The sequence below is a fragment of the Equus przewalskii genome, chromosome 21 (assembly GCF_037783145.1).
Source record: "Equus przewalskii isolate Varuska chromosome 21, EquPr2, whole genome shotgun sequence".
NCBI classification, from domain to species: Eukaryota; Metazoa; Chordata; class Mammalia; order Perissodactyla; family Equidae; genus Equus; species Equus przewalskii.
Genome location: NC_091851.1, coordinates 10250059 through 10260129, shown reverse-complemented (window position 1 = coordinate 10260129; position 10071 = coordinate 10250059).

Below are 10071 nucleotides of genomic sequence, written 5' to 3'. Positions count from 1 at the left end.
CTAGTTCCTTTTGGTGGTTCCAGAGGAGAATCCATTCCTTGCCTGGTATATTCCAGCTTTTAGTGGCTGCCCACATTCCTCTACTTGCTGCCACATCACTCTAATCTCTGCTCAGTCATCATTTTGCCTTCTCTCTATTGTTTAATTTCCTTCTGCCTCTTACAAGGATACTTAAGATTACATTTAGGGTCATCAAGATAATACAGTACAATCTCCCCATCTCAAGATCTTCAGTCGCATCTGCTCTGCGAAGTCCCTTTTGCCAAATAAGGTAACATTCATAGGTTCCAGAGATTAGGTTCTGGAAATCTTTGGGACCATTCATTATTCAGTCCACCAGAGTCTCTAATGTCTTTTCCTTTCACTGAAGGACTTCAAAATGGAAATTTCCTAACTTCTGTACTTTTAAAAATTGCCTAAATATAATTTATTTAAACTTTTCAATATCATCCATTAAACATTCTTCAAATAATATTTTTTTTCAGTCCCCATTTGGATCCAGAATTATCAGTATCTTTCAAGCAGATGATTTTGCCTCCTACTTGTACTGAAATTGATGTCATTTGACCTATCTTCCCTTGACTTTCTTTTTATTTAAAAAATTTTTTTATCTCTATCTATTCATTCCTTTTCTAATTCATCCCGAAAGATGAAATGCCCTTCCTATATTTTAAGTGCAAGCCTTCTACTCTCACTTTTGATTCTATCCAAATCTACTTTCTCTGGTTCTTAAGTCTATCTATATAACATTTGTCCTTTTCTCTCTCTCTTTTTGTTTCAATCTTTTTTGTCACTAATCTTCTTAATTTATAAACTCTTCATTCTACCTCTTTTAGAAAAATTTTCCCTGACTCTGGTATCCTTTCAACTACTATCTCATCTACATATTCCTTTAGCCTCCAAACATCTCAAAAGAATAGTCCATAATCACTGCTTCCAGCTTGTTGCCTTCCACTTATTCTTCAACTGCTTGTTTTCATTTTCACTAATTTACATACACTATAAATCCAATTATCTTTTCTCAGTTCTCATACTACTTGATCTCTGTGAGACATCTGACTTTTCTGACCCCAAACATCTTCTTGAAAATATATTATTGGTTTCTCTGAAAATTGAGTTGCAATTACTTTTCTACACTCTTGAACACAATTTCTCAGTCTTCTTCTATCACTCTTTACTAATTCATTCATGTACTGGATAACAACTATATGCTAAAGATGAACGGTAGCTCTCTTTGAGGTGTTCATTAACTTCAGTTGTTAGTTCTCTCTTATTCTTCACATTAAAATTAGGACCTCCCCAAGATAACCCCTTTTGGTCTCATGTGCTCTACCTTAGTTTTGTCAATATCTCTCTACGTCTGCTCGTTTAACTTTCATTCATCCGATAAATATTTGTTGAGTCCATTATGTGCTAGGCATTGTGCCATTCTCTGTGGATGGTGAGCAAAAAGATATATTTCCTGTCCTCAGGGACTTTACAAGTCCAGAGGAAAAGATAAATGTTAATAAAATAATGTCACAAAAATAAGTGTATAATTACAAACCATAAAAAGTGTTTATAGGAAAATAAATGAGCATTGAGAGCATATAAGAGGAAACTGTGGGTAGAAGTCAGTTGGGATTAGAGTTATGGAAGGCTTTGACAGAGAGTCATGTTTAAGCTAAACTCTGAAGAATAAGAATGGGTTAACTAAACAAATCAGGTCCCTGATATAGTGAAAAACATGTGAAAAAGCCATGTGGTGAGAATAAGATGTGTTAAGGAAATGAAAAGCTGTAAGGGATGGTATGATTGGAACCAGAGATTGGGTGGTGGGGGTGGAGCATGACAAAGCAAAATTGGTAGATGATGGTCGCTCCATTCTTAATGGATTTAGTTTTCATAATAAGACTATATTAGTCAGCTCAGGCTGCCATAAAAAAATATCATAGGCTAGGTAGCTTAAACAACAGAAATTAATTTTATCACAACTCTGGAGGCTGGAAGTCCAAGATCAGAGTGCCAGCATGGTCTGGTTCTAGTGAAGGTTCCCTTCCCGGCTTGTAGATGGCCATCTCACTGCGTCTCCATATTGAGGGGTTGGGGGAAGAAATCTCTTCCTCTTCTTATAAGGCCACAGTCCTACTGGACTAGGGCCCCACCCTTATGACCTCATTTAACCTTAATTACCTCCTAAAGACCATATCTTGAGGTATAATCACATTGGGAGCTAGGGCTTCAACATATAAATTTTGAGGAAACACAATTCAGTCCATAGCAAAGACTACCAGAAAATCATTGAATGATTTACATTAGTGAGATGACATGATCACCTTTGACAAGATAACTCTAGATGCAGAGCAGAGAATGGACAGAAGAGGGGCAAAAGTGGACATGGGGGCCAATTAGGAAGTCTTCTGCACTAGTCCGCTTAAATTCAGACTGAGCTTACTGCAGTGCTATTGGAAAGGAGAGCAATTCAAGGGTTATACAGGATATAAAATTGGGAAGGTATATAAATTCGTTTGAAATGGGAGTGAAGTTATAAGAAGTACCAGGGATGGCAGTTAGGTTTCTAGATTGTTCAACTGAATGGGTGATGGAGCCATTCAACACTGGAAGAGGTCTAAGTGTGGGGGAAAGATCATGAGTTTAGTATGTTACATGGTACATTTCAGGTACTTTTGAGACATTAAATATTAATATTTAACATTTTTGGATTATAATGGTATTTTGTCAGAATAATTAACACTAAATACTGAAACAAATATCCTCTAAATACTAATGCCTTAACACAATAAAATTTTCTTAGTTATATCATGGCCTGATACTCCTTGTATCTCTGAGTTAGTCCTCCACACAGTGACTCAGGTATCCAAGCTAACTTTCTTTTTTAGATGCTGCTTCTGAGATCACTGTGGAAAGGAAAGAGAGAATATAGATGATTGCATAGGGAATTTGATGGTCAAGCCTGGAAGTGGCATACATGACTTCTGTCCTATAATCTACTCAGGATGCAGCCACATGTCCTAACTAACTTCAAGGGAGGCTGGGAAATATAGTCTTCCTTTGGGTCAAGAGAGAGGAAATTGTCTTAATGAGCATTTCTGCCACATTTAGTATGTGTTAGTCACTGTTCTAAATCTTTTATGTGTTTTAACTCATTTAATCCTCACATCAATTTATAAGGCAGATACTACATATAATCTCCATATAATAGATAAAAAACCCGGGCACAGAGACTTTGAGTAACTTGCCAAGGGTCATACAGTCAAGAAGGATAAAGCTAGGATTTGAATACAGGTGATCTCACTCCAGATGCCTCTTAACCAGTACACAACACTGTCTCTTAAAGTTGAGATCCAGTATATGGTAGCATGTATAGGTCCAAAGCTCAAGAAAAAATTTTTGCTGGAGATAATAAATTCGGGTGTTATTGGTGTAACTCAGGGTTTCCTAACTTCAGCAGTATTGACATTTTAGGTTAGACAATTCTTTGTTGTGGGGGACTGTCCTATGCATTGTAGGATGTTTAGCAGCAACCTTGGCCTCTATCCACTAGATGCCAATAGCATTCTTCCCCTAGTTGTGACAACCAAAAATGTCTCCAGACATTGCCAATGTCCCCTGAGGGGCAGAACTGTACCTGGTTGAGCATCACTGTTTTAACTGAAGCCATGAGTATGGATGAAATTATTCAAAGAAAAAGTATAAACTGAAAAGAGACAAAAGGCTAGTAGTGAGCCTTAACAAACAAACAAACTCCAAAACGTAATGGCTGAAAAGGAAGATGAGCTAGCAAAGGAGACTGAGAAGGAATGGCCATACAGGAGTAAACTCAAAAGGATGAGGAAATTAAACGAAAAAAATGCTGTAAGGAGGAATGAGAAGTTAGCAATTTTAAATGCTGCTGAGAGATTTTGTAAGAGAAAGATTGACAAATGTCCATTTAATAGCACATGAAGGTCATTAGCCACCTTAACAAGAGCTATTTCAAGCAATTGATAGGATAGAACCCAGATTAGAATGGACTGAAGAGTAGAAAGTGGGATGTAAGGACATGGACACAGCAGGTATAGCTAACATTTAGGAAAGGAAGGAGAAGTAGTAGCTGGAGGGGTTGTGGGATCATAGGAAGATTTTTTTTTTTAAATATGGGAGAGACTTGAGAAAGTCTGAAAATTGATGTACGGTTCTAGTTCTTTGAGCTGACATGAGACAAAGGATAATCAATAGTGTAATGTTCCTAAGAAAGCATAGGTGGAAGGATTGGCCCTAGGAAGGGGGTAGAAACAGCTTCGCTGTTCTAACAGAAGGAAAAGTGCCCAGTATGATGCACTTTCCTGCAGATGCCTTACATTGAATATTTCTAAATAAGAACTCAAGATCTTTCCCACAAAATCTGCAATTGCTCCTGTATTGCCTAATATTAATAATATTGCTACTCTCCTCCTTCATTATCCCATGAAACCCTTATCTTCTTTCTCATCCTCATGTTCTTCCCCAAATCTATTCCATTACCAATTTTTATTGATTTGACCTTGGTAATGAGTCTTGAATCAGAGCTCTCCTTTTATTTCCATTGCCAATAAATGAATGTGTATTTTTATTACTAGCTCAAATGTCACCTCTTTCTTGAAGCCTTCCCTATTTCTCTTAGCCAAATAAATGTTTATGTACTTCCCAGCATTAAAACAAAAACAGAGGCAGAGACAGTGTCAAAATAAAAATTATTACTTTACTATGTTATGAATAATCCTGAGAGTGTCCTGTAATTCAAAACATTTCAATCTTTACAATTCTTAAGGGGGCCCCCTCCTTTCTTCCTTTTGTCTTTCACTATTAAAAAAACGTGTTCCAAATAATTATTTGTTCTTACATACCTGGCTTAAACACAACATTTATAACACAGCACCCTAATTGTTGAATAAATGTGGATTCACCTTATCCACCAAATCAGCCTTGTAGATGGTCTGATATTTAGAAATGTTACCGAACCTGAAGTGAGTTCACTCACCCGTCGTGCAGCAAGCCAATCTCTGACACCAGGGGTGGTGGAAGAAAGTAGGAACTTTATTTTTGCACAGCGCTGAGCAAGGAGAGAGGGCAGCTAACACTGAAATCCCAAACTCCCCGAAAAAGCTAAAAGGAAGGGTTTTTATTTGGGGTTTTCGGTAGGGGAGGGGGAGCATAGGACCTTGCTGGTCGGAGCTTTCCCACCAGCCTGTCTTTGGCCTTGAGACACTTGCAGAGAGGAGGGAGCTCGTGACCTTGCTGGTCAGAAGCTTTCCCACCAGTCTGTATCTCTTTGTGGGGAGGAGATAGTCCAGGTGCTTGTCCTTGACAGTGTCTGTCTCCATGCAGCATAGTGGATTCTGGAGCCAGGAAGCCAGAGAGTAAGCAGGGAATGAGTGTTTTGGTTTTAACCCCATATATGCTGGGTTTTGTGTGGGGAAACTGATATCAGGGTCGATATCAACTCCCCCCTATTTTATGTCCGTCCCTCAATCTTGAGGGATTTGGGGCGGCGACCAATCTAGCTACTTCCTGCTGAAATGGGGCGTAGGTTGTTTCCTATCATTGAACCAGTCTTTTAATAAGGCAGTGATGCTGGCGGGCTCCTGAAGGTGGGCCTGTATCATGTAAGTAAGTAACCAGGTATTTAATAAGAAGTTTTTCTAGAGAAACAAAAAGAGAAAAACAAGGTTAATGATTGGAGCAAATTATGAACCAGTTTCTGAGCCTGGGGGCAGCCAATCAAGATTTCTAGAAGTCAGGGTCGAAGAATCTTTTGCAGTTTGAAATGTCTCTCATGGTGCCATTGGGCACTCAGGTAGCTTTTTGAGTGGCTTACACAGCAGTAGACATGAATCTCTCTTAAGTTTATATTGGGTCTTCGAGCTTCAGTTTGTAAGGCTTTAGGAAAAAGGGCAGAGATAGTTTTCAATGACTCTAAATGAAAATAATTGGAAAAAAAAAAAACCCTGAAAATGTTAGTTTGGACGTTTTTAGTCAGATATTTCAGGAGACGAAGAATTCAAGATCCAGTCCAGTTAACAGAAGTAAAACAAAAATTTCAAAGAGAATTGAAAAAACTAAAATTCAATATTTATAAACATGTATTATAGTTTCTATTGAAACATAATCTTCCTCCCTAAAATCACCCTCAATTTCACTAGACATAGCCAAATTAAGACTAACTGGTTTGCAAAATAAGTCTAGTTTTAATGAATTTGGCATACTTATTTACATAAGTACAGCAAGAATAGTAATTGATCTTATAGGCTCTTTTAAATCTGCTTTGCTGGAACCTTATAAGGAATCTCAGGTTGATCTTTAAAGGCCTCTCAAGGAAAGCCAAGCAAAGGACCTGTATCACATTCTGCCTGCAGTACCTGCAGATTTGGGTGAATTTCTCTCTTCATGAGGTTCCCCAAAACGTTGAGGTTCCTGGTACCTGCCAGAGGGAGCGACATTCTTTGCTCAACCTTACCAGGTTACAGAACCCATAAGCACAGTACCAGGCCAATATTTCCAGGTGGCTTTATTCCAATATGTCAACCTTCATTCCTCAAAAGCTGTCGTGTTATATCCAAGCCTGTATGTTCTTTTTAAATATGATATTCCAGTCAAAGTCTTGGTAATATAACCAGTGTTTCCAATTGTGTCCTGTTAAAAGAAGAACAGATTCTTATTGTACTTATGCAAACAACCATATTGCCATAAGAATAAGAATACTTACTTATCAGAAGTTTTTGTGTTTTGGGGGGCTCAGATAAGGAGGAAAAAACAAAGGCTTCAATTTTGTTTATAAATTGTTGTAAGTCATAGTTCTTTAAGAGAAGAGAGAAAAAGATTTTCTTAACTCTGAAAAAAGCAAAACATCAAAAAATCAGCAATATCTCAATCAGAAAATTATAATCATCCCTATCAGTTTATTCTGTCCTCTGTAATTGGTTCTTGATCTTAATCTTCTGTGAGCAGTTTGTGAGGTCATCAGTTTCTCTGTTGGAGTTCTGTAATTTTTACCCAGTTTGGTTTTACAATCTGAGCGTTTACTGGAAACCTGTATTCTAGAGTGTCAGAGCCCTTTCCATGAATTTCTCTGAAGATGAAATATATTTGCAAAAACATCAAAGTAAAATAGCCACTGTTCATAAATAACAAAACATTCAAAAATGGTAATTGACAAAGGCATTTGACCATGTCTGTGATATATAACATTTTGAGATAATAACCAGGATTATAACTGACAATCAGAACAGATCATATAATTTTTAAAGTATTTATATCAATAACACTCATTTACATAATACCATTTAAGAAAGTTTATCATTACTTATTTGACAATGATTCTCATGTAACTTAACATACAAAATAAGCCTTATTAGTTTAGCGTTCTTTTCTTATAGGAAGAGAGCAAATTTCTCCGAGAAGTCCCAGGGGCCCTCTGAAAATACCCGGAGAAACTCTCCCTCCTCTTCCAGGTCAAAAGAAAGCTTTTATTTAAGACTTGAATATTTGTGTGGGGGGGCAGCTTGTCAAAAATATTAAAAACTTTAAAACATTTGTTCAGATAGGAAACAAAGTTCACTTGTAAAACCATGTTCAGGTATCTATTTGAAGCGATAAAAGAAACAGTCAAGGGGAAACAGAGTTAAAATAGTCAAACAAAGCCTTTTTATAACCTTTTTATAAAGAGCAGATTAAAAATTTAGGAAAATTATCCTTTTAAGAAAGAGGAAACCAAGTTTTAATTTTGTACCAGTTTACTTTTGACATATTTACTTAAGTTGATTTTTTTTAAAATGGTTTACTTAAGTTTATTTACTTAATTGGATTTACTTTAATCCTGGACAACTTGACCATACATAAAACTCTTTAGGGCTTTACTTTTACAAACCTTTGGTTACTTTTTTACATTCAGAATTTGTCCCAGCACTTTAGGACAAATTTATCTTTCTCAACTCAAGAAACAAAAATATTTCCATTCTTCATATCTTTTTACTGAAAACATATATTTTACTTTCTTTGTATACCGACCTTTTAGAAATATATGTTTTCTCATAGAAAATTTCTCAACATACATACAACATGTTGATCAATAACCTAAGCACTTTTCAGTTTCTTTGATATAAGAAACCAAAGGCAGAGAAATATATGCTTAGTAGTTAACCTTTAATATTTTATCTTATGTGGAAATGACCTAGATACCCAATAAACTGTTATTATTTAACTTAACTTAGTAAAGTTACAAAATTTAAGTTTCCAAAAAGATTTTGGAAGCTGTTTTTTAAGTATTCAGACCATAAAACATAATTATTGTACTTAAAACTTTTACCCAGTTTTAACAATTACTCTTAAAAACTTCATGTGACATTACAGCAGTGAACTATTGTCCCCAGTTGTTTTAAGTACATATATCATAATATAATTATTATACATATAATTATACATATAATTATTGTTAAAAAGTTTTTCCAAAAACTTTTATTTTTTTACATTTATTTAGTTTACCTGTTCTTAACAATTATATTTAGATCATCTACAAAAACTCCATGAGACATTAAACAAAATTAGCTATTATACTGAGTTATGAGTTTTCCTAATAAGTTTTCTAACATACATGACATGAGTTCATTTGACCAGTAAACCCAGGCTGTATGTCTGCATCATAGCCAATGCTGATAACTTTGAGGACATGTTCCTTTTAAATGAAACCAGCAAACTTAAACAGGCTTTCAGAATGGTCGTTACAATTTCAAATTGTCTCAAAAGTTTACTTATTTTTACTCATTCAATCTTAGATCAGGAATTTTGGGGGAGTTGAAGCTCAGCTCAGCTTGTTGGGAAGCTCAGCAAAAAGAGAGTAGACAACAGCAGCAGATTTGAGAAGCAGATTTGGGTTCGGTTGCTGGCATGTTTAATTATTTAATTATTTTCTCTTAAAGAGGCGGTAAAGTATTTCTAATTTTATTTAGAAGCCTCAAAAGACTAAAACAGGTTCCCCATTGTTGCAGCTGGCTTTTCCAATTGCATACATTAGTTTGGGTGAACTACAATTGGCCTGTTTAAGTATATCAATTTTTTACAAAACTTTATCTTAGTTTTACTAGCCCTTATATTTTTAATTATAACTTACATTAGGATTCTATTAACAAGTTTGGGTATTACAATATTGTTCACGTGAAGCATTCCCAGTTAGACATAACATTTATTCCCAAAGAAAACATCCAGGCAAAGTTGACATAACCTCTTCATATAATATTAGCTCAAACATTTTAATTTTTATAGTCTTATTAATCTTAGTAGCCTAATTGTTGCCCCAAACAATTGTTGGTCAGGTTTCTCACTCTGATTTTTGCATCCTGACCTTTTACATTTTTCAAACTGGAGTAAATAGAACAGGTTTGTCTGATGTCCTTTAATGTTGGGGAGCCAATAGGGGGGTCCCTTTAGCCCATCCAACCTTAGGCAGTGTTTTATTAAAACCTTTGTTTTAACTTCATTCATATCTGTTCCATTTATCCCATTGAGATGAGTCCTGTGACTCTTCCCTTTCTAATCTCTCTTTGTTAACTTAACATTTTTATTAGCATCTGTAAGACTACAAGAAGCTGAGATCCCAAGTTTGATTAAGTTCTTAAGACTAGTCATTATAGTTTCCTCTTAATTTGGTCTTTTCATAGGTACCAACAAAACAGTTGTTGATCATAAGAGCTCTCTAAAAAGTTTCCCAACTTGAGGATCCATCTTTTGGCCATTTTTTTCTCTCCAGAGTCTAAAGAATATTGTGGCCATGTGGTGTTACAAAAGAAAATCATCCCTCTTTAGACATTGGCTTATAGCTGTAGGTCACCCATCAGCCAAAGTTTTTCCCAAGGGGCTCTTAGGTGTAATAAATGCAGCATCTCCCATGTTAACACTTTTAAAAGGACAGACAAACAGACAGCAACAACAAATACCAAACAAGCGCGCGTTCCCAAAAACCCTCGGCCACAAACGGAAGCCAAAACAAAGACCAAAACCAAAAACCAAAGTGCTTCCAGCCCCACCTTAGTCCGTGTCCTACACTCGGGGGCGCCCAAC